This window comes from Papaver somniferum, chromosome 7 (genome assembly GCF_003573695.1).
Source record: "Papaver somniferum cultivar HN1 chromosome 7, ASM357369v1, whole genome shotgun sequence".
Taxonomy (NCBI): Eukaryota; Viridiplantae; Streptophyta; class Magnoliopsida; order Ranunculales; family Papaveraceae; genus Papaver; species Papaver somniferum.
The window spans coordinates 58,984,713-58,991,790 of NC_039364.1; the positions used below are offsets into that span (position 1 = coordinate 58,984,713).

The window sequence follows — 7,078 nt, forward strand, 5'->3', positions numbered from 1 at the left end:
CCCTTTGTTCCAAAATGAAATAAACATTTCTTCTGATTCACACTTATCACATGCATTCCCTTCTTCATCATTAAATAAAAACAGTTCAAGTGTAGAATTCATACCTTGTTCATTCACCAACCTAGTCTTTACCATAGCCATAAAAGCATCTCCATTGGTACCAGCTTTACAACCAAGAATATGCAAGTCTCTAAACCGGCCACCTATATCAGTTAACCAGAAATTCCTATCCTTGCTACCCATTCTGTAACAGATCCCCAACAAAAAAACAATAATTATTACAGTAGTGAAACAAATTTTACAGTAATGATTCCAAAAATTATTACCAAAAACAGAAATGTTTACAGTAATCATACTAATGTTTACACTAATTTCATTTTCCCTGAATCAAACTACAACACAATTTTCATTTGTATTGGCTACACAAACAAACCCTAATTTGTACTTTCTGAAATCTACCCACTAGGTTTGCATATCCACAATTTATCAACAACCCTTTCACCCTGCAGCCATCACCAACTCAGTTTAAATCTCAAATCGTCACAAACCCTAACTTCATATTATAACAACATCATCTCAAACCAATTTCATAATCACATTCCCTGAATCGAAAAATCAAAAATCATAATCACATATCCTAAATCGCAAACCAATTTCACAAACCCTAACCCCAAATCGTAAAGCATATACCAAATCAAACAGATCAAATGTAGAAAGATACTCATCACGTGGTTAATCACAAACCCTAAAACGTCAAATTTCTGAACAAAAAACTTACATGTTCGTCACCGGGAAGAGAAAACCTGCCTCTTATCTACTCCGTCTCATTTATCTTATCGATCTGCAGTTCCCTTTGTCCTTCCGGTCTATCAATCTCTCGATCTCTCTCGCCTGTAACCCTATCGCTCTCTGAACTATCTGGAAAAAATTTCGATTCCTTTCTGTGGCTGAAAATCGACACAGATGAAGATAATACCTATAGCACACGTACGAAACACACGTTTGCTACAGGTGTCAGTCCTTGACCACGTGTCCTTGAAATAGATGCCCACGTGTTAAGAGAACCATATCAGTTTGTGTCGGGTCTTTTTTCTTGCGAAGGGCAAAATGAAAAATCACACTATAGTTGACTGGTCAAAGGTAGTGAAAATGCCCCAATTTTGACCAAAATTTGAAAACTAACGGAATGGGGCATTTTGATTTCTTACCTAACGTCCGGGGCATTTTCAAACCTTGGGGGTCGATTTTGGGGCATTTTGTCCTTTAACCCATCCTAGAAATATCATGATCTTAGAGTCAAGTATACAATGCATATTTACATTCATATTCAACAAACCGTTATCTTATGTTGTTCTCATAAATTTGTAACTTTGCCTTATTAGATTAGGCAAGTTAAGGATCTCCCGGATGACTTGAGACTTGGACATGCGAATCTAGTTCTTGTAATTGCCGATAATGACTCTCTATAAGGGCATATCGAAGCTGTAGTACTGAGTTTGCTTGCATTTGTTGATAAAATCACTTCCTCAGATGTTTTCTTTTCAATAGCTACTAATCATTTTTTTTTTAAATTCATGTCATATAAACCTTGGCTATAGTGGACATCAACTGGAAGTTTTGACCTTATGTGATTGCATGCATCATAAAGAAGTCAGAACTATGATCTTCTGTTTTAGTAAACACAATTACTACCTCGGTAACTTGTTATAACATGATGTCTTTTTTGCAGATGTAAGTGGGTCGAATTTTAGTATAAATTCCTTAAGATTGTTGGTGGAAGAAATATCTCTGACTTTTTATTGACTTTGGCCTTTACGACATCTTGATATTCGAATTTACAAATATCATATACTGCATGTTTCAACTTAAGTGATTCCGTTGATTCATCTATTACATGCTGATAATAGTGCTGCCAATCTTTATTATCTCTCCGAACATTTACTGTACGTTTAATCTAAGTCCAGAACTAATGTGGTTACCTTTAAATTTTGGAATTATGTACTCATATATTTCTACTCTATTGGTTTTGGGTGTAGTATTTGATTGAATAATACGGTTCTTGTGAAAAAAAACACAAGTACACCATGGATCGCTAGTAGAGACTTGCATTTTATCTCCTTTCAAATCTTTCACTAACCATGTTTACGTGAATATTATTTTTGCAGCATCTAGAATTAAGCAATACCTTGCCGGAACCATTTCATTTATTGTTGTTGGTTTGCGGCACTCATTATTACTGGATTCTGAAAATAAATATATATATTTTCTATATAGCTTTCGAATGACGTACCAGGATTTAGCCTTGCTAATTAGGTTGAAAATTAACCCATTAGAAGGGAATTTTTCTAGTCCGCCACATGTTCACAAGCTTGATTTTTATTTAGCCTAATTTTCATGTTTTTTTCATTCACCGGGGTAGGGGGGTTGAAAAGAGGTTTTCTGAACAAATCATTGATGCACCCTCTAGTTATGAAGAAGCAGTAAGGGTCCCTTTGGCACGCTTAAATCCGAGGTAGTTGGAGGGTGTAGTGCAGTCAAAGGGAATAGTCAAGGGCTGCACTCAAATATTGGGTGTTTGGCATGGATCCAACTACACGCATGTAGTTCCTACTACCTCCAAAGGGCTACTTTGAATAACCTCTTCTTGAAGTGTGCATTGAAAGCGGCCCTGTATTACCCCCTCCAACTACACCGTTGACAAATGTTGATCGCTTATTTTATTTGCATAATCAGATATATTTTCATTATATTCTTTTTAAACTTTATTTGCTGACTATTAAATATTCAGTTTTAATTTTTTCTGTTAATTTATTTTTATTATTATTTTATTTACTAATTTATTACTAGTATAACCGTTGCCACGGTGGAAGGGCCGACCGAAGATGAATCTGAAGATGGGGATTATCTACGACTACTTTAGCCCCGTTTCAGAAAAAGTGATATCTTCGCCTTGTTTCAGAAAAAGTGATATTTTCGTTCCGTTTCAGGAAAAGTATCACTTTTCCTAAAAAAGAGTGAAAGTATCACCAACTTGAAACGGAATGTGAAAGTATCACTTTTCCAAAAATAGAAATTTAGTCGATCTATATACCAAAATATGGTTGCATGATGTGTTATGCATCCTTTGTGGTGGTTTGCATTGGCTATGCATTCATTTTTCGAGAATTGCGCCTAAAGTGAAAGTATCACTTTTCTTGAAACATAGGGAGTATATCGTTTTATTAGTTGCAACGGAAAATTAGGTGATGTATAAACTAAAATATGACTACATTATTATGTATCATTCGTGTGGTTTGCATAAAATGACAAACACCTCCAAATTTCACAAAAACTCTTATTTTGGGGTAATTTGCATTACCTCCCCTGTAAAAATTGGTAATTTGCATTACCTCCCCTACAAAAGTAAAATTAGCAAAGTCTCCTCTCGTCAATAGTTCTGTTTATTCCAAGTTAGCTGACTCAACACTAACTTACACGTGGTTTTTCATAGGGGAGGTAATGCAAATTATCAATCTTTACAGAGAAGGTAATGTAAATTATTAATTTTTACAGGGGAGGTAACGCAAATACCCCAAAAATAAAATAAAAATCACGTGTAAGTTTGTGTTGAGTCAGCTAACTTGGAATAGACGGAATTATTGATGAGAGCAGGTTTTGCTAATTTTATTTATGTAGGGGAGGCAATGCAAATTACCAATCTTTACGAAGGAGGCAACGCAAGTTACCCCAAATTTGATATTATTGTTTATATTTATTGCGTAGATTTTTATAATAGTTGGACTAAAAGGGAGGGACATTTTTGAATTTTCATGTGCACACGGCCAAAAAAAAAATGACTACCAAAAAAATCCAATCTTTTTGTGTCAAATGTTCACTTATAGATTTTACAAAAAAAAATCGTAATATAAGGTCCTCCCTCACTCGGCCCAATTATATACGGCCCAAGTGAAAATCAACAAGATTACTCAAAAAAACACAATGCAATTAAAGCTATTGCTTTTGCTTTGACATACACAAAAAAAGAAAAACAAACAAACTGTCAGTGAATGATCTTTAAAATGTACTGGTAAAAAGTTCAAAAAATAGAGAACAAATGATCGATCGATCAATGGTGAAAAATATCTCGGTTAAGTAATGTTTTATATCGCCAACCATTCATCTCTCTCCCTCTTCCTCTTCTCGTCTCATGTCTCCCAATTCTCTTGTGATGGGGAACATGATATTTTGGTTCTTCTGGAATAGTAGGAACTTCACGGACCTAAAACACGAGATGCGTTCCTCCAAACTAAACAACAAAAGAAATTATATATAGATGGATATCATAATTCAAAAATACCTTTTAGGAATAAAAGGGCGTTCAAAATATGGCATTGGTTGAGCTCTTGGAACTAGCTCCTTCCTCAACCTCTTGACTTCTTCCTCTTCTCCCAACTAAAAGCAGAAACCAAGAAGATTGAAAGTATTACTACATGGCATCAAGACATAATATTTATTTTATTTTTTACTACAAATCAACCAAGACAATATGGTTCAAAGTTTCTGATATTTACCTTCTGCTGCCTATGTTTTTTCATTCTATGCTGTGCAAGTAAGCTTAACTTCTCCGCAACCTCAAAATGTCACATGAAAATCAGTTCTTATAATATCACATGGATTATTAAAAGCACGAAACCGTTGTTGAAGATCATACAACTTAAGATAAGAAGTTGGCAGCTTACCTGAGTATCAAAATCAGCACGCTCAACTGCTCGCACATCACTGTGAAGTTTCAAGTCGATGGGCCTCGTGATGTATTTTACTGGTGGCTTTATCAAATGCTGAAAACACAGAAACTACACTCAGCATTCACAAAAACATATGCTTGCCTTCTAATTTGAATTTAGAATGCATCACAATGGTTCTTCCTGAGCCAAATACAGTAGCAATTGAAAGTCCTAGTTTATAATATACACCTAAGCAAATTACGCCATTTACTAGTGTAAATTCCATATGTCCATCTCTATCATTCATATTTCTACCTGAGCCTAAGATCATTAAGAAGCCTAAGAACTCGCTTAATATGTAACACATTTACTAATATGTCCATCTCCTAAGCCAAATAACAATAACAATTGCATAATGGAAGTTCCAGATTACACTAAGCGCTCAGTGAAATACCCGTTTACTAATGCGAACTTTAGATGTCCATCTCTAATTGAACATGGTAAGTCGATTTACTAGAGTGAGACTTATATATCCATCTTCTGAGACAAATAACAATAACAATCGGATAAATGAGGTAATATGCTACTGCGAAATTCAATTTTCTCATTTACTATTACGAATTTTCTATTCCCATCTCCAACAATCAAACTATACCCAATTGTGCAACTAAAGATATTATGTAGTGAACGATTTTCCATACAAAATCTTCTTCTATATCATTGTATTAAGATCATTAAGAAACCTACAAACTCGCTTTGGCATACCTTTGGTTCGCCTTGGACGGCCTTGCGCAATGGGTATACGTTGCTTCTCCTCTTTTGTAAGCATTTCTTGTACTTTCTTTACGAATACCTCTTCTTTATGTTTCCCTCTTTGCTGAAAGGACAATTACCCGTTAGTAACCTGTATTCCTTTGAAATAATGACTGGGCATCAAAATAAAAAAATAATAATCCCTACTAGTTAACAATCAAACATCATTATATTGATTTATACCTCAGTTCTAAGCTTGAATGGTTTTTGACTATTGACTTTAAGTTGTTTTTTCTTCCATCTCCTTACATCAGATGCTCCAGAGGAATCAGAACTCTGCTAGTAGGCCGAAACAAATCACAACTATAGTTAAAGACTGAAATACTAATTTCACATTCAACATAAAACCAATTATGAATCACAATTGAAGTACTAATATCACTCAGCATGAAACCAAGTACAAACTCATTTGCAATTCCTCTCAACGGCAACATTTCCAGTTTCAAATCTCAGTTCAAGGAAACCCTAACTTCAAATCCTAGTTTCAAATTGCAATTTCATCATTCTTCTCTGTTGAATTAGCTATAAATCTAGACCAGAAACATCACCCATCAAAACCACTTCCCATGAACATCTCCATTTTGTCTTCTTGGCTTCAATTCACTGCCAACTTCAGATTCGACTCAAACCATAATCATATCCATCAAAACCCATCTGCAATCAATAACATCCACCCTCGATTCCAACTCGAACCCGCTCTGCAACATACTCAAAATCATTATATATTTCTCTTCATTTCAATTTCGATTCATCATTGTTATTAATGGCAGCAGCAAACCCTAATTTACCATTTCTTCCTTAACCACAATTCCATAGCAACAACGACATCTTCCCTTCTGATTTACAGTCCAACCAGATTCAACCACCAAACCAATCTGATTGAATCTGCTGATGAAGAGTGGTGGTGGTGATTGAATCTGTAACAGTGAGATTGAAGGAGGTGGAGGAGGGTGAAGAGAAAGAAAAAAAAATAAAAAAAAAATTAGTTCACTCTGTTCCTCAATACGAATTTTGGATGGTGGTAAGATGATGGTGGTGGAGATGGTGATGGTGATTGATAGGGTTCTAGACCAAAACACAAGGTTTACGTAACTGAAATAGGTTTAGAACCCAGATAACAAGATGAATTAGGAGAATAAGAGGATTGAGAATAAGAAAAGAAGGCTAGAAGAGATTGAAGAAAAGTTTCTCGTATTAATTCATAACTGTTTTACAAGCTCAAGCGTAGTATTTATACCTGCAAATACTCAGTGGAACAAGTAATATTAACTATAGAGTCTTAACTAATTACGGAACTGAAAATATACTAAAAATAGAAGAGCTTATTAAGGGAAACTAAATCAACTCAGTGTTGGAACATCAGATCTTGTCATCCTAACAGAATCATATCTGGTTTTATCTCGTTTAAGAAATCTGCAATTCCTTTGCAAGTGACCTGATTTTCCATAATAAAAACAATGTTTAGTATAATGGAAAAAGTTATGTTTAATATTACCTGAATGTGTATGTGCTTGCTTTGGAGCTTGGCAGGATTTCTTCTTTTCGCCATCCGTAGTTGGTAG

General features: G+C 34.9%; 1 long non-coding RNA gene across 2 annotated transcripts; it reads right to left on the reverse strand.

The window, feature by feature from the left end:
- Window positions 1-3,965: 3,965 nt before the first annotated feature.
- On the reverse strand, window positions 3,966-6,873 carry LOC113297410. Of its 2 annotated transcripts, XR_003333468.1 has the most exons (6): window positions 6,305-6,873; window positions 5,700-6,214; window positions 5,469-5,580; window positions 4,719-4,817; window positions 4,551-4,610; window positions 3,966-4,431 (listed from the first exon to the last, which is right to left on the reverse strand). It is a non-coding gene; the product is annotated as an uncharacterized LOC113297410 (long non-coding RNA). The 2 variants fall into 2 exon arrangements; XR_003333467.1 differs by having other exon boundaries at window positions 5,700-6,868.
- Between the last annotated feature and the right edge of the window lie 205 nt (window positions 6,874-7,078).